Here is a 21,668-nt window from a genome sequence, read left to right as displayed (position 1 = left end):
GCTTTTCATTCACAAACTGATGGTCAGTTTGAACGAGTTATTCAAGTGTTGGAGGATATGTTACGGGGTTGTGTGATTGAATTCCGTGGTAGTTGGGAAGATTTATTATCATTAGCCGAGTTTGCTTATAATAATAGTTACCAGTCAAGTATTCGTATGGCACCGTACGAGGCTCTATATGGACGTAAATGTCGTACTCCTATATGTTGGACAGAGTTGTATGATAGAAAAACTTTGGGTCCAGACTTGGTTCGAGAGACTGAAGATATTGTCAGATTGATCCGTGATCACTTAAGAGAGACATTTGATAGGCAGAAATCATACGTAGATAAGCGATTGAAGGATATCGAGTTTGAGGTTGGGGATCATGTTTTTCTCAAGATATCTCCATGGAAGAAAGTATTGAGATTTCGACGTAAAGGTAAGCTGAGTCTGAGATTTATTGGGTCGTATCGTATTCTGAAGAAAGTCAGATCTGTTGTTTATCAGCTTGAGTTGCCTCCCCAGCTCAGTCGTATTCATGATATTTTTCATGCATCTATGTTAAGGCGACATCGTCCAGATCCAAGTCACATCATTCAGGTTTAGGAGTTAGAGTTGAGACCTGATTTGTCATATGAGGTGGAACACATTCAGATTTTAGAAAGGGATGAGCGAGTTCTTCGGAATAGGCGTATTCCAATGGTCAAAGTTCAATGGAATAACCGTGGCACCTCAGAAGCTACTTGGGAAACATTGGAGTCAATAGAGGCTCAGTTTCTTCATCTATTTCCATAAGGTAAATTTCGAGGACGAAATTTCTTGTAGAGGGGACCTGAAAAAATAAATAAATAATAATAAGCAATTTGGTGAAATTTGAGGGTCAAATTAAAAGTTTCCAGAACTTGTAGGCTATTTTAGAAGTTGAAGGAAATTTAGGGACCCAACCCTGAATTTTACCATTTTTATCAGCATGGAATTATATTAATTGCGTTGAAATTGGTTTCTGTGGCAAACTAGAAACCAATTTCACAAAAATTCATCCCCGCACCATCGTGTTCCTTGTATCGTTTCGAGTCCATCGGTGTATTTCGCGTCTCTGTCGTTGTCGGCGCATGAGGGAGGTGAGGAAGTTAAAGTTTCTGATGTATTAAAATCGAGCTCTCCACCATTCAAAATTGTGAAATGAGCTTAGTAAGTGTCTCAAAATCCCTTAAAAATAATTTTAGAAAAAAATTCAGAATTTTTAAGGACTCCTAGGCCACCCCACGCGCCGCCCCTGCGCGTGGGGAATGTCCGGCGCGTGTGGACAGCTTTGAAAAGTCAACAGGTTTGACCTGACCCGACCACCCGACCTGACTTGACCCGCTCACCCGACCCAACTATGTCCGACCTGACCTGACCCGTTAACCGTTGATTGTTGACCACCATTGACCGTTGACTTTGACAAAAAAAGTCAAAATTTTCGAAAAGTCATATTTTATGTTTTTCAACGTCCTGAGTCCGATTTCGAAGTCTGTTTTTCCAAATTCGAACCTGAAAGCCTCCAAATTATCAGTCAAACCCGTTGACTTTTGACTTTGACCAAAAAGTCAAATTTTTTGAAAAATCATATTTTATGTTTTTTAACGATCTGAATCCTATTTTGAAGTCCGTTTTGCCAAATTCTGATACGAAAGCTTCGAATTGATCTCGTTAACCCAAAAATGCTTAGTATTTTTAGTATTTTTTGCTTATTTATTTGAGATATTGTTAGTTATGGAATTGATCCAATAAGATATTTTTATGAAGGTACTTGTTTTTCACTTGAACGAGGGTCAGTTAGGTCCGGTATTTTCCGTTCGTCAGATTCGCACGATCTGCGTACTACGAGAATTACCCATAGGTTTCCGTAAATTATTTAAATAAAGGTTAAGATTATTCATATTATGATTCCAATATGGATTTTTTCAATTCGTAGGATCTAGCGCTGCAGCAGAGCGTGATCGACAGACTCAGCAGTAGGCTTCCCTATCCGATTTCTCATACTGTTACAGGTGTGTTTCCTGATGGTGTTACCTACCCTATATTCTAAATAATGTTTATTTGTATATGATTTACTGAATACTTCTGATATGATTTCTGGTTACGGTATTTTTATACCTGATTTCTGAATATTGCTTATCTGACATATGATTTACTGTATATTACTGATTTGATTTATGATTTTCGTATTTCTATATATGATTTCCAAGTATGAAATATTTTTATGTTTTAAAGAATTAATCATTGTTTTCACTCGAATACATTCATGGTTATTATTGTCATTGGGGGGCATTGTTGAAGGAAGTATATCTGCAGGCTCCTTGGCTTTGTGCTCAGGGTCTTACTGGTTGTGTGGGTTGGGTGTATGGTTCTGGGGAACATACACAAACAGATTGTGAAAGGATGGGGGTAGTGTTCATGTTGTTGCATAAACCGATTTCACTGAAATATTTTATTAGTATGTTTTTATACATTGTATAGAGCACACTGGATTTTTTAGCTCATTCTGTAATTTTTTCCCTTTTTAGATAACATCATACCGTAAACTAGCAGATTTGGCATCAGGGGAGATAAACTACTTTTACTTTTGTACGATCGTATATCTCTATATGTTTTTCAGTTGTATTTGGTGACATGCGTTTTTCTATCGTTTTGGATATATTCGTATTACCGATATTTTATTTCGTAAATTTTTATACGGTTTTCTGTGGTATTTTAATATGTATGTGTTTTATATGGGTTTCTAAAATATGTATTCATATATGTTTATCGTATAAATATTTATTATGGATAAATTTTCATATTATACGGAGACATGGATTTTAACGTTGTTTTAAATATAAAAAGAATTTTTGAATGTGATACGTAATCACCTAGACATGGCATAACGTTCAGGCCGGGTCAAGGGGGTTACATTAAGAATTTTTGAATAAATATTATCTTATATTTATTCAAAATTTATTAAAAAATCTAAAATTTAAAATTTCACTGTAAGTGCAAGAAATAGTTTTATATAATTAATTGAATGTTTATTTAGATTTATTATTTCATTCATTAGTGTTAAAAATTTATTTTATGAACATGTATATTTAAACATTATTTGATATTGCTAAATGATTGTAATTTGTAAACCTTAAACACTAATTCTTAAATTTTAAATTCTCAATCTCAAATTTAACACTTAAACCATTAATATATAATCCATTAACCCAAAATCCTAAATGTAACACATTTCAATATTAAAACCCATTTGTAGAATATTTACTATGGTAATATATTTCCAAAAAAATTAATTAATTTTATTTTCAACGACATACTATGATTTTATTTATTAATAGTAAATTCTAAAGCCTAAATTCTAAATAGAACGAATATCAATTTTATAGTCTTGTTTGTGAGGAAAAAATTTAATGTAAGCGCATGAAATAATTGTCCTCATAATTATTTAGAGTTATTATTTCATGCATTGATATTAAAAATTATTTTATAAATTTGTATATTTAAATTTCATTTCTTATATTTAAGTGATCTTAAATTTTAAATCCTAAACTTAAATCTTAAATTTTAAATATGACATATTATAATATTGAAAGTTGAAACCTCGTTTGTAAAATATTTAGCATGCTAATATATTACAGAAATTTTTAACGATGATATATTATTATATTTTATTTATTAATAGTAAATAAAACTATAATGTATAAAATTATAGCGCACAAAAAAGAACACGTCGTGACGCGTAAGCCCTAAAAATGCGAGAGAAAAAATCTCTTTATTGTTGTATTAATTTGTTTGATTGCAGTTGTGTGTTCATAGCTAAGGGTTTCGTGTGGCATAAGAGAATCTTGGCTTTTTTTTTCTCTTCTTCGAGTCTCCTTGCATTTATATGTGAAAAGGGACAAACATAGTGCAAATGAGCTGCAAACAAATAATACTACTAATAATGTATTATTGGAGGGGTCTAGTTATTCGTCATGGGATGCTAGGTGGACTTATTAAGAGAATGCCATCTTCGTGGTTCAAAAAAACGTAAAAGGTCGAACCATATGATGTAGTCATAAACATCACATGATCTGACCAATTTGTTTTTGATGATATTCGTATAATTTTAGGTGTATAGAATTTTACCTTGTATACGCATGATAGGTCTATCACATTCACCTACCAAATCATTTGGCTCTCCCCAATTGAAATAATGCTTAAAATTTTGCAATCTCTAACTTGTCCATACCCCACGTTGCATTGCCTACTCAATTGCTCTCCCAATGATGGAAGGGAATGCATTCACTGAATTAATTAATCATGAAAAACGGCTTGACTCTTTAAATCTCAATCAAAGTTTCATGGCCAGATACTTTAATTTCTCAACTAATTTGAAAATACCCACTTTTCTTTTAAATTAAATAAAAAGAAGAAGATCGCACGAATTAAGCGACTTTAATGGTTAAGGAATTGTTGTTATTCTTTAAGATCTTCAGTTCTAGCACAACATATGTAGGAGTGTATGAGCGTTCAATATCAAGTTGTTGTGTCTTTGAACAAATATTACATTGTATCCACCATAGACTAATCATAAAAAATAAAAAGAAGATCAAATGGTTTTAGTCTCTCTACTAAAAACGGAACTAAAATCGAACATCAGGAAGGACTAAATTACTAAACTCGAAAAAAGAAAAATTGATTAAAGATTTAAAGTAAAATCTAATTTATCTAATGTATAAACTTACAAGGATCTAAATCATCATTAAACTATGGAATTTGGCATAGTTTGGTCCCTTTACTTCAATAATAGGGGAAATAGAAGATCAAATTATGGTTATGGCCCCTATGTTAAACTCAAATTTGATGTGCAGTCCTTTTTTCATCTACTTATAATGTCATTAGTTAGTACAAAAAATTAATATCATTAACTATGTAAATTAAGATACCCAGATGAACTTCAACGCAAGACAAGGACGAAGCAAATTAATCAAATAAGGTCTATGTTTCTCCTAATTTTTTAGTACAATATTGTTTTAGGTCATTTTTAATTTAAATACTAGTCAAACAAGGCCTTTGTCTCTCCCATTTTTTGATTTAGATACTTAATAAATCATTGTTCTTTTATTATGAAGTAAATTAGCCCCTTATAGTGTTTGGACTAAAATATATGGACTAAATCTTAAATTTGAGCATGGTAGAGGAACAAAATCAAAATTTAACCCTAAAGGAATATGTAGAGAGTTCTAATTTGATCATACATGCAATTGCAAAGGACGGGTAGAAATCAAAAGTGGGGTTCCCAAAGTCTCATATTTATCACGATCCAAGTGATTGCCTGATATCAGCTCAACAGAAAGGCCACGCCATTCGAATTATTTATTAAAATTTTCGATTTGGAGATAGACGCTGACACATGCCCCATATAATTGAACCAAAAAAAGCTATGAACTATGAGCGAAGGGGGAGGCGATTGACATTATAATCTAGGGTAAACTATGTTAGCTGCCATTTAATTTTAGGTTTACTATTGATCTTATCATTTAACTTTAAATTCATACCATTGTATCATTTAATTTTGATTTTGTATTTAATTGTACTATTAAACCGTTAACCTATTAATAGTCGGATGATACAATAATTTAGTGTTAATATGATGTTGACGTGAAAATAAAAGGCAATTTTTCCAATAAATCACCGGTGATCGGTATATTTACTGATCTAACACCGGTCAGATTATATTTCCCGATCTAACACCGGTAGCAGTAAAGCGTGCCCCCTGAATCGCGCTATACGCTGATTTGGCGCCACATGAATATAGCACGCCCCTGCCCCGCGACATACGGTGATTTGACGCCACGTGGGTATAGCGCGCCCCCTGATCCGCGCTATACCTGTGTATCTGACACGTGGGGTATAGCGCGGTGCAGGGGGCGCGCTATACCCCTAAATACCCGGCCCCTCACATCCCAATCCTCCCTATAAATACCCTATCCTCAATCACTTTTATCACACCAAATTCTCTCAAATTCTCCAAATTTCTCTCAAATACTCTCTCTTTTTAAAAATATTTTTACTATTATATATTTACTTTATTTAATATTTTACTAATATAATTCTTTTGCAGATATATAATGGAAGGCAGTCTACTTCGCTCGAATAGAAATCATATATCTCTACACTTTGTTGATACAGTAACATTTTAACGTTTTAATTTAATTTAAATTATTAGTAATATTTAGTAGATTTATTTAATGCATGATTATTAGATTAAGAATTAAATATCTCGACATTTTGCTGATATGGTAACATTTGAACGTTTTAATTTAATTTAAATTATTAGTAATAATTAGTTGATTTATTTAATGCATGATTATTAGATTAAGAATTAAATATATCGACACTTTGCTGATACGGTAACATTTTAACGTTTTAATTTAATTTAAATTATTAGTAATAATTAGTTGATTTATTTAATGCATGATTATTAGATTAAGAATTAATTTTTGTAATTATTTATTTTTAGGAGAAGGACCGTGTATTAGATCCTTTTATTAGGAATCTTAAGTTAGTGATACCTAGCCGTGTCTTGCCGTATTTAGTAGAGGCTGGATTCGGTTACATAGGTAGATATCAGGGTCACTGTAAGATAGAGCCAGACATGATTTCTGCCTTAGTAGAGCGGTGGAGGCCGGAGACCCACACATTCCATCTTCCGTACGGAGAGTGCACGACCACGCTTGAGGATGTTTCTATGCACCTGGGGCTTTCGGTGGATAGAGATGTGATATCGGGGATAACTTCCGGTTCTAGGACTACTTTGTGTCGGGATAGTCTAGGACGTGTCCCGAAAAATTTTATCGGAGGTAGGATACCGTTAAATTGGTTAGATGCCAATTTTCGGGAGTTGAGCGCAGACGCCTCTGGGGATGAGGTTAAGATGTATGCACGGGCATGCATACTGCAGCTGATAGGAGGGTTGCTGATGCCGGACAAATCGCGCAACCTAGTTCACTGCATGTGGTTGCGACATCTTAGCGACTTTCGTCTCGCCGGATCATTCAGTTGGGGCTCGGCAGTTTTGGCTTTGCTGTACAGGGAGATGTGTTGAGCCACTGACTACAGGCGTAATGCTATTGGCGGATGTCTTCTGCTGCTGCAGTCTTGGGCATGGTATCGATTGTCCTTTTTATGTCCCGTTGTGAAGAACCCATTCGTATTTCCACTACTTCTGAGGTAATTATAAAACTGATTTTGTATATTAATAATTTTATACATCGTATAACAAATTTTTTTCCTTGAATAGGTGGTCTACTGATAGGAAAAATCATCAGGAGCTACCTGATGATTTAGAAAAAATTAGGGTGCTAATCGATCAGAAGGCTGGCATACAAATATGAATTTTAATGTTTAAAAATCAATTTTAGATTATAGTTATATAATTAGATTATTATTTTGATAAAAATTATATATTATTTGTTTTAGTTTGAATGGGTGCCATATTCTACTGATGATGTGAGGGCGGTGATCCCACCTGAGTTGAGGGGTCAATCAGATGTTTGGATGACAATGGTCCCTCTGATCTGTTATGCGACCGTCGAGTGACACTCCATTGATCGCGTGCTCCGGCAGTTTGGTTGTTTTCAACCAATTTCGGAAGTACCTCGCAATATGGATGAGTTGCATAGCTTAGATAAACGCAACAAGATAGATACATATTGGTTGGTGAGGCATCATGGATGGGTCGTGTTGTGGGAGGATCGACATCGGCGCCTTCCCCGTAGAGAGCCCATTTTTGATGACCTCTTGATGTATGCTGAGGATTATTATGAGTGGTTCAACAGTAACGGAAAACCGTTTCTACTTCCCGAGGATGCACGAGGGCAGACCTTTCCACGACATCGACAGAGACGTTCACCGACATAGCACCACCGGCCCCCGACTCATGGACGGAGAGCAGGTGCTTTTGGTTCATCCTCAGCTGCACCAGCAGGACCTTCCCAGCAGCCACCGCAGCCATATATGATGCCGCCATCGCCTTTCCATTACCAGATGTCACCGCCGCCGCCTTCACCTGGTTTTATGACCCTGCCACTGCCACTGCCACCGTCATAGATGACCCCTCCTAGAGGCTATTATGGGTATATGTTTGTAGATCTGACTTGGGGTTCATATACTGGATATTTGGCGGGTTCAGCCTCATCACCCATGGCCGCAGCACAGACACCTCCTGTACAGTTTTCATACTCAGCGATGTCTGGGTTTTCCCAGTTTTCGCAGGCCGGTGGGATAGTCAGTCATACACCTCCAGGGTCCTTATTCTATGGAGGTGCTTCATCGTCATCAGCTCCTCATCAACCTAATATACCTGCTCAGGACGATGACGACGACGATGACGATGGTGACGACGACGACGACGACGATGATGACAGCGAGGAGTCAGAACCAGTGATACGAAGAAATCCTCCTCGAGACCGACAGCCACCGCCCTGCGGAACATATTCGCGACGCAGGCATCAATAGATTTTTTTTATTATATTTGTATTTACTTTATTTTGTTTAATTGTAATTTTTTATTATTTCTCATTTAATACTTGCTTTATTTTGTTAAATTTGTTAGACTTTTTTTTAATATATTTCAGTTAATTTTGTTTATTACCATTTAATATCAGTTATTGTAATTTGGTTATCATTTACCATTTAATTCTTATTGTAAGTTTGTTGTATTTAAATACCAAATTGTTATTAGTTTGATAAAATTTAATGATTGTGTTCGTTTTTTTAATCTTCATCAGCGATTATCGAATGACATTAACTTGAAGTAAATGCAAATTAAAATACAAGAATTATTATTTGATAAACAAATACATCATTTACAGATGATTGACTTGTGTTCATTTTTTTTAATCTTAATTTACAGATGGCTGCGTCGATGGCATCTCCATATGGTCAAAGAAATTTGCAGATGAATGCCTTCCCCTTGAACTGGACGCGGTGTTGCCATACGGATTGTTCGTGGACCCACCTCGGTACATATCGTAAGGAGTTGCGGATGAATGTCTCCCCATTATGACATTAAAATCATTACACATTACTGTAGTCGGGCTGTCAACTTGATCAACTTGTTCAGCCAGCCCATAGTGTGAGCTTAAAGATTGACCCCGAACAGCACGCACTTGAACAAAATGTGCATACATCTCAATAGCGACGTTTGAATAATTACTTTGAGCTTCAACCATCATTTGAACATCATCATTGTTCGAAAGTTCGAACGCTGTATAAGTTAATGACAACAATGATGTTGGAAATCTGTACTGCAACGACGACATTCTTCTATTACTTCCAACATGAATCTTTCGCGAAATCTTCGTTATCAGCTCTTCAAGAGTTATGTTTCTCTTGAATGATATTTTAACACGCTCATTTGATACGAAAAAACGCCGGTTTCATCTTCTCGAATTTCACCATCATAATAAACAATAGCTGAAAGTCGCGCCATTCTTTAAGTTTAAAAGTGCGGCAATATTTTATCTGCAAAAAAAATAACTTAAACAAACATGATTAAATAAATTATATATAAACGAAAATATAACACAAATTTTTTTTACACATCAACGTAAATAATTTAAATAATATAATTTTATATTATTACCTGCACCACAAAACTATTTCGACGTATGCTCCCGCTTTTCAATTTTACAAACATAAAAATTAATTGAAAATAATTAGTATAATATTTTTTCAAATAATGATAATAAATAATAAGTATAATTAAAAAATTATAACAAAATTACCTTATAACGAAAAATCGCACGAACTTCTAAATCAAATATGAGAAGATTGCCAGAATTATTACTCGTTGACGGAATTGTTGTATTAATTTATAAGAGATGAGAGATGCATAAGATGTGAGGAGAGATGCGGTATTTATAAACATATAAGGCGTGGTATCGGCACCGCGTTATATGTAATTATTATATAGCGCGGATCAGGGACCGCGTTAAATATAATTTTGGTATGGCATATAGCGCAGCCCCTGATCCGCGCTATACCCCTACGTGGCGTATAGCGCGGAGCAGGGGGCGCACTATACCCCACGTGTAACCCAGTCAGCGTATAGCTCGATACAGGGGGCGCGCTATACTCCACGTGACGCCAAATCAGCATATAACGCGGTTCAGGGGGGCGCGCTTTACTGCTACGGGTGTTAGATCAGAAAATATAATCTGACCGGTGTTAGATCGGTAAATATATCAATCACCGGTTATTTTTTAGAAAAATCACCAAAATAAAAAGGTAATTTTATTTCCACTTCATCATTTCCTATAAAAAAAAATTAAAAAAATGGATGTCTATGCGTCGTTTACCACTTACGCAACACAATGATACAATTATATACAAAACTAAAGTTGTATCATATAATTTATATTGAATTAACCGTTTTTTAAACGTACCCCTTGGTGGAGACGACGTGGTCTGAACCTGTGAGTGGCTGGCCCAGAATCACTGAGGTCGAGCCAGTTCAGCTTGTATTATAAATAATTGGGGAATGGTTAGAGATTATGACAAGAAAACATAATTATTGGTATTCGGTGGTGAGGGGTAAACCCCACGATAAAGACGACCATTTTAGGAACCAGGTCTTGGCTTACATCACTTCCTGGGGTCCGAATTTGGCCTGCCCTTTCCTTTCTAAAATTTCTTTCTTATATTTTCCTTTCTTTTAGGATTTGCTCTCTGCCTAATTTAAAAACCTATTTTCTATACTAATTTGTTTTAAATGTGGCCTTAAATGTTCTCAATGGGATGCTACTGTTACTAGCCACAAAAAGTAAATCAATTTTTAGTACAATCATTAGTATATTTTATGTGGAGACTGTGGACTTCACCATATATATATATTTATTAAAAATCAATTTATGGCTTAAACTAAAACCTTGAACTTGATAGTTTTTATTTATTTATTTTATAAAATCTGCTAACTTATTAAGAAAATAGAAAATATTGGAATTATAATGAAAGTTAATAACTATAACCATAAACAAAACGCATAATATGATATTTTCTTATAATCATTAACACAAAATATTAGCCACTTAAGATCACACAATGATCATACAAGGAAAAATTAAAAAACATAATCGAATAAACTTGAACAAAAGATAGATATGAATAGATCTAACTGGACTTGAAAAAAATCACAAAAGAGAATTAAGCTATTGAAAGAGCACCGACAAACCGTAAACTAGAGTCGAGCGATATGAGAAAACTATCCACAAACCCAAATAGTGTATCCAAATCCAATTTGATGGTCCAAAATAGGGAATATTAACATGATAACAAATAATTATCATATTCTTTAACTGTGAAGATGTCAAATTCAATCATGAGAAAAAAATGTAAACAAAAATAGCAACCAATGATAAAAAAAAGGTGCTAAAATATAGAGGAAAAATGTATCATACAGGCAAATGAAGTTGTGTCATAACGGGAGAGTTATTAAAAATTAAAAAAAGAAAAATATCATATAATAAAATAAAATAAAAATAATGAAGATCAACAGTCGACGGTCAACACTAAAATTGATACTATTATCAATCATAAAGATGATGAAGAAAAGAGACTAGAGACGATATAAAAAAAAATAAAAGATTAAGTTTTTTTTTGCAAAAATAATTTATATTTATATTTTTTTAATTTTTATGAAAAAATAAATTTTAAACTATAAGAAATTAACGACAAAATATTTTATTGGAATAAAGAGTATGGAATCATATATATATATATATATATATATATATATATATATATATATATATATATATATATATAATTAATTAATAATGCATAATTTATAAACATGGTTGCATCATATTAAGTTAACCATCAAGCCAAAATCAATTAATAACATGTGAAAATATTAGGAGATAATCAAAAGATAAAGGTAAATCGTCTAACTTTAAAGTTAATAGAGAACTGATAAGTATTTAATTTTAAAATTTAGGATTAAGTATTAAGTTAATAATATTTAATTAACTGGAATTAAAATTAGATGGGGTAAGGGCTCTCGATAACACTTTGGATAGGTGAGAGATATTAATATCATATTGGAAAAAAAGAAAGAGGTTTTAAAATTTAAAAGCGGTGACATTGCACATACTAGACGACATATCTTTTAAGAAAATAATGATTCTGTAACCCGTGATATTAAAACGATAATTTGACTGTTTGATTTCATGCCAAGCACCTCAATGAATGGAGTACGTAGGGTGTACAATCATGCTGAATGCATCATGAGATTAAGTGGAAACTTTGAGAGGTGAGAAATATTAATTTCATATCGAAAAGAAAAAAAAAGAGATCATAGAGTTTAAGCACTGTATATATATATTAAACATGTCTTTTAAGAAGAGAATAATGATTCCATGATATCTTATTTGATAAATTAGTATATAATAAAATTATATTTTAACTCGTAAAAAATTATAATTCAATTTAAGCCTAAAAGATTTTTCTAACTCCACCCAATTGGAAAGAGCTTTACTATTATCACTTTTTATCTTGTCTTCCTTTATCGTTTTGTTTGACTGCGCCTCTTGCAGTGTAAGAATTTGGAACGTTTTGAGCAATCTAAATATGAACATTTAGTCCTTAATTAATTAAAGAAGAAAATGAATGGAAGAAAGTATTAATCATAATTCATAACTAATTGGGGGAGGGAAAGATCTATGCTTTGAACTCTCCAGTCTTTTAATTTGGTCCACTTTATGTAATTTTAACACATGATTTTAAAATCTTTGTTATAACTATTTTTTCTTAATAGTATTAAGAATTATTATAAGATAATATATGTTTAAAATATTTTTTAATTTATTAACAACACATATTCCGCTAGCGTATCTATTCAAATTCATTTAAAAAAAACAAAATTCTTTTTATTACTAAGACTACTCAATATATTGGTGTTATAACTATTTCAATTAGGTAACATATGAGAGATCCAACCATGCATAATATGTAATTCCCCTTTCCTTTATTAAAGTATTATCATTTCTAAAGTTTTCGTTTCCAATAAGACTTATGCTTTAGAAATATTAATAATTTGATGTCGAGGCTTTGTATTGACAACGATGAGGAGATATTTTGAGGTTTTGAATTTAATTTATAAAAAGTTTTGAATTTAAATTAATTTATATAAATTTAAGTTTAATTTTAAATATCTTTGAAATAACATTTTGTGAAAGATCAAATATATGATAAAAATTCAAATTTAGGATTAAATTAGAAAAACATTATCGAATAGGAATATAAGTTAATAAATCATCAAGTTTAATAGGTAGGTGTGATAATTGATTAGACAGTTTGTTACATAAAATTTAATTATTGAACATAAAACTTGAAAGGATTTGTTTATGCGTCATGCTATTTGAATTAATGCTCTTTTACTATTGCAAACAAATGATTAAAAGAAAAGGTGGGAAAGTAATAAGAAGAAATTAATACTATATTTAATTGACATAAGAAACATTTATCTTTGAAACACGCGGCTCTGTAATTAATAATGACTATGAAAGAAAGAAAGGTCAGTCTAAACGCCTAAAGCATGAAACTTGAGAAACAAATGTGGTCAATGTAGCTAATATTTTTTGTTGTAACACTAGCATTTGATATCATTCATGGAAATGGACCGTCACCTTAATAATAAATTTACTAATTTTACTCGTGTGGTTGAGGAAACATCTCGCCTTTTAAAAATTACATAACAATAAAATTATATTCAATATTTATATAATTAATCACTCTACATCCTATTTTTTAGAAAAAAATATTTTCTAATGTTTCAATTTCAAGAAGCATATTTGCTAGATGAAAATTGTTAATTAATTAACGATTGACCCATATTATTAACGGTCACATGTGTTCAATTACTACCATGTCATTATTTTTCATGAAGTGGAACATTTCATGTCATCACTTGGGGTAGTGTGACACATCATACAATCACTTTTGATAATGTAACATGTACCACATCAGTAATTAGACACATGTGGAATGTCATGTCAACTACATGGGTTGACCGTTAGTTAACTAGTTGTTTCCAACATAATTTTAATCAAAAATTAAAAGTTATGAGGTAAAATGCTTCAAAAAAAATAATAGGGATAAAGTGACATTTTTATAAACATTGGAAAATATTTTTATCATTATGTCAAAAAAATATATATGTGAAGTCGTTTATCGAGTAATCCATCAAATGATAGATGATTTTCATATGTTTTTATAGTATATTTTTTTGATCTATTTTTATAATACGTCCTTTTTCATGATTGAGCACATATGCATATAGAGAGTGGGAGGGGATATCGTCTCCTAAAACCTTTAGGCTAATAACATTTTAGGTTCCTATCAATTTAGACTCGAGTACAATTAGAATTTTGATCTCTCTAAATTTTTAGATTAAATACTTAATATATTTCTATTATTTTGAATTTAGATATCTTGTCTCTCTCAATATTTAATCTTAGTTTTGTTTCTACATCTCTTGTTGATGTTTATTTATTTATCTTATTGATTTATTCGTGTTTGGACCATGAGATTTATTATCTTATAAGTGTTTGTAATCACCCGTTAATTTATCAATGAAACATTATTGTTATATATATTTTCATATTAGTATTTATTATTCACCGTTTTGTATTTATTATTATTTTTTTAGAGTTATTTGACTGATTTCTTTTTAACTCTTTCGTCATGTTTCATTGTGACTTGTTCAGTTGTTTGTGGTTATATAATGATTTTAGAGAAAATAATAAATTGACGTAACTAGTCTACTTTGAACTTTACAAAATTTTCTTTTTAAAATTATAATTTTATTATAGTTTTTATCTATTTAATAAAACTCATCATCGTTATTAGTAAAATTAAATGTTACCCTTGAAATTTAATTTCTGCAACCTAATTTTTTAAGAACATTTAAATTTCTTTCAAATAGGGTAAACTACCATTAAAAATTGAACATAATGTGTCACATCAAATACCATACGAATGTCCAAATGGCACACATACACTTAGCTAAAACAAACACTTAAAAGCCAACCTACTGTCACATGAACATTAAAATAAATCTACATAAATGGTCGTAAGATGGAACTTTTTGTCAAATATTAATGACAATAATGTAATTAAAGAAACTTAAACCTAGTTTTTTTTTTATAAATACGGTCCACTGTAACCGGAAAAACCATGTAAATAAAAAGACATATCGGTTCATTAATCGGTCCGGTAGTTGTATTTTCGTTTGTTTGCCTTCGAGGGTGTCTTGTTTTCGTTTTCATAGCACATGACACGAGGGAGCATTTATTTGTGATAGATTCTCCTAACTACACGTCGAAGAAATAAATATCATGATTGATAAATTTGAATTAAAATTAAAAATCTAATTCTTTTTAATAATATGATAATTATAAGGTAATATATGTTCAAGATATTTTCTTATCTATTGACAACACACTATGTAGACGTAGTTACTCGAACTCAAAATTTTTAAGAAAAATAAAATTCTTTTTTAACCTTTAAGACCACTCAATAAATTCAAATTATCTAATTTTTAAAGTTAATATAAATGTACTAAATATTTAATTTAAAATCCACGAGGCACATGATTTAATTTGATAAATATTTGCAGAGATTAAAACTATCATTAGATAACAAATTTAGAGACATGTTTCTCTTATACAGGGATGGATGCATTATTAATTCAGGGTAGGTAAGTATCTAACTTAAAATCTATATTATTTGTAAGTATCTAACTTAAAATCTAAATTATTCTTTGTTATATATCCATTTTATTGAATGTGTTCATAATGAGATTTTATTTGTTTTTACTCGGAGACGAACTTATGTTATAGGTGGGACAACAATTACCCCAAAACTTTGATGATTTAATTATTTTTAGGTCACTAATATTTTTAAAATCAGTACAATTAAAGTCTGTAACTGCTTTTGTACTCTTAATAACTCCGTATTTTTTTTTCTTTAAAAATATTGGAGTATGCAACTAATGTGTGGAAAAGATAAAACAATCCAACCGGAATTATGTGTCGCAGTGGATAGGTAGTGTGTTGTTGGATGCATAGACGTAGAAAAAGATGTTAAGTAAAGAGCAATGAAGTGTAGTTTCCAAGAATGATAGAGGAGCCGAGGAGAGTAGGGACGATGGGAGTTTGCACCTAAAAATGTGTAGATGTGCAAAATCAAATGGTTACGTGCTGGCAGGGCTGTGTTTCGATCGGGCACTTGATTTGTGTAAAATGCCGAAATACAATTTTCGTCCCTCTACTTATCTTTTCTTTCTTTATTTGGCTTCAATTCAAGGATTTAGTAGTTTACAAACATCGTTTATTCGTGCTAGAATTGAGGAAACCTTGTTTGAAGTGGAATCATTTCGATTTCGATCAATCTAGAATCCCTCCTTGTTTACAGCCTTTAAACCTTCACACCAGATACTGAGTTTATTGTTTTCGGTATAGTTATTGATATTCGATTTATAAGTTGATTAATTTGAATTAAATACCAGAATTTTTTTTATGGAGATGATCCTTCCAATCTAGACTTTAAACGCTATTTGAGGGATCTAATACCTCATATCGCTATACTAACTAGTAGTTGATATTTTAACTCAATTAATTTTTGAAATCATTTTTATGTTTGAAAATACTTTTTAAAAATAGGTACATATTCTAAAAACATGAGTCATCATCGATTATTTTAGATTAAGTACGGATGCTCATATTACCATTTTGGAAAATATTTTTGAAAATTTTCTTTGGAGATGGAAATTTTAAAGATTTATGCTTAAAATTAAATAAAAATTAAGTTTAGTTACGCATGAGAAAAATTAAATCATCCTCCTGACATTTAAAACTCGGTAATCTCAAATTAAAACAACGCATGTGATGTTCAAGCATGTTAAAAATAAATATGGGGATATGATCTAATGGACATAGTGTAATTTTTTTAATTTTACACAGATTTAAGACAGTTGATGAGTGAAAATATATTGTTCAGAATAAAAGTAAGAAATGAAAAGATATTTACTGAAAAACAACAATGAGGTAATCTTATCCATCTATTTTCACTCATTTTACGGTCATAAATCAATGTAAACTGATAATAATTTATACTGTGTGAGTGGATCTTAACTTATAATTACATAATTAAATATATATTAAAAGTAAAAATCTTAATTGGTTTTAAAAAAAATATATTTATCATTATTAATTGACTATTAACCTTCAATTTATCATTTTTTGCCCACGGTTGAATAATCATTCACCATCAAAATTTAATTTTAATTTAGATTCCTTCCCCCCTTATTTTAGCAATAATATATTTTCAAATTTTGATCATTTTGAGAAGAATATATTTTGAATTGTCAATTTTTTAATATTTTAATAATTTATAATTTTTAAAAATATATAATTTTCTCATTTTTTAACATTTTTAACTTAAAATTTTTATATATAGATATTTTTAGAATCTTCTAAAATTTCATTTTCAAATTAGGAATAAAATTTTAACTCGACCCATGTTAAGAGTCAGGCCTACGAGCATCTGCTAATGGGTCTGTATCTCCTGAACCAACTTCTTAATCGGCATTTGAGATTAATAAAAGATGTATTTTCATAATTAAATTTTAATAATTATAAATAAATCTCAAACACTATTAAGATTAATAATCAACATTTGATTTATTGATTGAAAAATAAATCTATGTAGCATCTAATTTAAATTAGTCAATCAATAAATCTTATGTCGATGATTATAAAAAATTAAATAAGTTTGACAATTTTGATCTTGAACAAATATAATTGTTTGTGTCAACTAAGTCACTACTCTAGTAGTTAATGACCTGTGTTAATTTTAAGTCTTTGGTTGAAACCCGGGTTCAGATCCCAAACCTTTACAATTCATGTCCCTTTCCCTTGTGATATATAATTGTTTATACAATATCGGAATTTGACATGAATCAAACTACTTTAGTGGTTAAAAAATTATTTTTATTATTTGATTTCTCATGTTCGAACACCACATAATGCAAGTAACAAATAGTGGCGACTGTCGAAGTTGATAGAGTGAAATGTTGTTGGTACGGTTTGAAGACGTTGAAGGTGGGTTTATTGCTTTAGGCCTCAGGTTTGATGTTGGGTTTGCTATTGAGTGTGGTTGATTGGGGTCTTAAGTTTGGGTCCAGACTGAAATATGTGTTGACATGTCATTGGTAGGATATTGATTTTTTAAAGTATATTTTTAAATAGTGCAATATGATTATAAGATAATATATATATATTTATAATTTTATTTAATCCTTGATAATGTAAACACACTCTTCAAATATAATTATTCAAACTTGAAACCTCAAAGAGAAAGAATACCCCCTTAACCACTAAAGTCATTCAATAAGTTCAATTTTCTTAAATATTTAAGTACAATATTTTTAATTTACCTTTGATCGAATTATTTAAGTCAATATCCGTACATGTAAATTATAATTTTGTTTAATTTATATTTATGTTAATATGTCTAATACATATCACATTATTTATCTTTTAAGCTATAAATTTTATTTTAGTTTTAGTTTTCATCCTTGTATTTAGGAGACACTAAAATCATTCTGACGTTTAATTTATTTTTCAATTTGACATCCCACCATTAAAAGATGTGAAATTTAGATTACAAGACACGTGGAATCTTTAAAAAGGGAAAATAATTTCACGTCTCGCTGTCATTAAGTTTTTAACAGTTGTATATCAATTTGAAATCTAAATTAAATATTACGTGTCTCGCTGTCATTAAGTTTTTAACGGTTGTATATCAATTTGAAATCTAAATTAAATATTACGTATGATTTTAAAAATAAAATTAAAAATTAGATATTAAAATAGAACAAAAATAATAATTTAAATACTGATCCATTGCCCGTCAGGTAACCCTACAAATCCAATCAACGCTTACGATCCTCCTTTGTACTCACAGACACTTCCATATCTTTGCTTTCGGCCTCGTGACGCCGATGCCTCCACCTCCGTGGCAGCCGACGACCCTACCCCGCGCTTTGCTCTCTTGTTTTCTCCAAGGCGGGAATGCAAACTAAGGGAAAGCCTCACCCCCTAATTTAGTAGAGTATTAGAGAGAACAAAACAACAAAAACAAAGCTGTTTCCTTTTTTCTTACACATATTTTGGTTATAATTAAACTAACGGAGAATGGAAACAGTTAGTGCTTGATTTGTTTTATTATGATAATTTTGAACCCCAGCAATTATTTTATCTAGAAAATTGCAAAAATATAACCTTTTTGAATTATGCCCTGGCCTGAGAGTGAAAAAAAATGACTTCCTCTGTCAAATGTAACTGTTGCTTATGTTGGGAACAGTTTCTTCTTTTATTTTTGTTTGAAATGTGAAGATTCGATTCGCTTGGTGTCGCAGTTGAAGGAACAATTCAAACCAGTGACGAAGCGATTCTTTGCGGCTTTCTTCGTAAGATTTTGCGTTGTGGAAAAAGAAAGAAAGATTCGATATTTTTTTCACCTGTTTCTCTCACCAAGTTTTTTTTTTGAATAAGTCTCTCACCAAGTTTGAAATCCTCTGGAGGTTTTTTCTTGTCATTTTTGTCCAAAAAGTTGGATATTGGAGGGCTATGGTGGCTTTGAAGCTTTAAAATAAGAAAAGAACAGTAGGTATATGTTTTGTAGCATGTTCTCTCTGCCTTTGGTTTTGTTGTTTTAATGGTTTGTTGGTAGCTTCTTTGTTGCTTCCATGGCGGAAGTGAGAAGTTGCAGAGTCACTCTGGGTTTGCTTTTGCTTCTGGTTCTATGCTTTCACCAAACAACTGTAGAGTACAAAGAAATGCTCATTAGACGACTCTCTTCTTCGCCTCAAGATTGGATTCAAATGGGTAATTCTCAGCATTGTTCTGGGAATTCTAACTTAATTGATTGGAGCTCTTCTTTTCGCTTTACTAATCAAACTCACTGTTCAGTACATCAACCAAACCCCGTTCCTTAAAGGTCCAGTTATATTTCCCCCCCAAGATATCTTCCAAGACTCTTCAATCAGCCCTTTCGAATGAGAACCTGCTGTTGGGGTCAAGCTCCGACGGGAAGTACTATAAGACGGTTCTCGATAACGGGGTCACCGTTGCCGTCAAAGTCCTCGAGCCCTTCGACAGTGGCTCGAGCAAGTCGGTGAAGAGGAGGATACAACAAGAACTGGAGGTTCTTTCTAGCTTGAGGCACATGCATTTGAGGAGCTTACGGGCTTACGTTCGTGAATCTGATAGGTTTTCTCTGGTTTATGATTATATGCCAATGGGGAGCCTCGAGGATGTGATGAATGGAGTAAGGGTAAACCACTCGCAGCTTAGATGGGATGTCAGGCTTAGGATTGCTGTGGGGGTGATTTAGGGTCTTTCACTTGTGATCATTAGGTTTTGCACTACAATTTGAAGCCTACCAATGTGATGTTAGATGGTGAATATGAACCGAGGCTGGCCGATTGTGGATTGGCTAAGCTCATGCCTAATATCCATTGTACAACGCCGGATTATTGTGCTCCCGAGTGTTTCCAGAACTGCAGGTACCAAGTATTCGGATATCAAAGTTTACTGCATCCGGTAGTAGAATCTTTAGGCTTGTTAATAATATGGAGTTCGTTGCAGAATTTTAGTTGACAGTTGTTTTGTTTCACTTGGGGACTAGTTTTTAGACATGTCGCACTTATGTTTTGTTACTCGAGCATCATTAACTATTGATTGTCTCTAATTAGTGAGAAACTTGATGAACTAAACCAGATGCTTGTTCTAACAACTATGGATGATTTTGATTCCAACAGGTATACCGATAAGAGTGTTATCTATAGCTTTGGGATGATATTGGGTGTTCTGTTGACCGGTAGATATCCCACCGATCTGTTTTTCCGAGAAGCAGCCAGTGGAGGCAGTTTAGGGCAGTGGCTCCAGCATTTACAGCAGGCAGGGGAGGCAAATGAAGCTTTACATAAAAGTATTCTCGGAGAAGAAATAGACCTATCGGATTAGCCTGCCGATAGGCCTTCCAGTGATGAGCTTGTGACCAAGGAAGCACGGAGACGGCAAACTTGTGCCGTTTGAAGTACCTGATACGTCCCCAGTACGGGGACGACACGGGGACGGCTGGGGTACGTACCGGTGACGTTCCACGGTGGCAGGGTACGGCTGAACGACGCCGGGAACGTTTCACAGAATCTTGGGGACGTTTCGGGGACGGCATGTGACTTTCACATGCGTCCCCGGGATATTTCCGTCATTTTACAATAAAAAAAAAAGAAAAGCATAACCTAATTGAAGGCTGGAGCTTTCGGCAACAATACAACTTCTCTATTGGAGCTTTCGGCAACAATTGCTTCTGCTTCTTGAGCTTTTCGACAGCAATCGCTAGCAACTGCTTCTAGCTGTATCTTTTTTGTGCCAATATCTGCAGTCTCCGATGACAAGTGGTTCTCCATTTCTCGTGTGATCAATCGCCTAGGTAGGGTGAAATTAAAAAAGCTTCAAAATTGCTGATATTTAACTAAAAAACAAGTAATATGGAAGTTTAGCTTACGGGAAAGTCGTTATGTTTATTGCTTTGCAAAATGGAAACCAAAT

General features: G+C 32.4%; 1 pseudogene; it reads left to right on the top strand.

Moving 5' to 3' along the window:
• The first annotated feature begins 19,774 nt into the window (after nucleotides 1-19,774).
• On the top strand, nucleotides 19,775-21,108 carry LOC120150926 (annotated as a pseudogene).
• Nucleotides 21,109-21,668: the final 560 nt, after the last annotated feature.

The sequence above is a fragment of the Hibiscus syriacus genome, unplaced genomic scaffold (genome assembly GCF_006381635.1).
Source record: "Hibiscus syriacus cultivar Baekdansim isolate YM2019G1 unplaced genomic scaffold, ASM638163v2 tig00111027_pilon, whole genome shotgun sequence".
Classification (NCBI taxonomy): domain Eukaryota; kingdom Viridiplantae; phylum Streptophyta; class Magnoliopsida; order Malvales; family Malvaceae; genus Hibiscus; species Hibiscus syriacus.
Note: the sequence above shows the minus strand (reverse complement) of the source record. Positions and strands in the feature narration are given on the sequence as shown.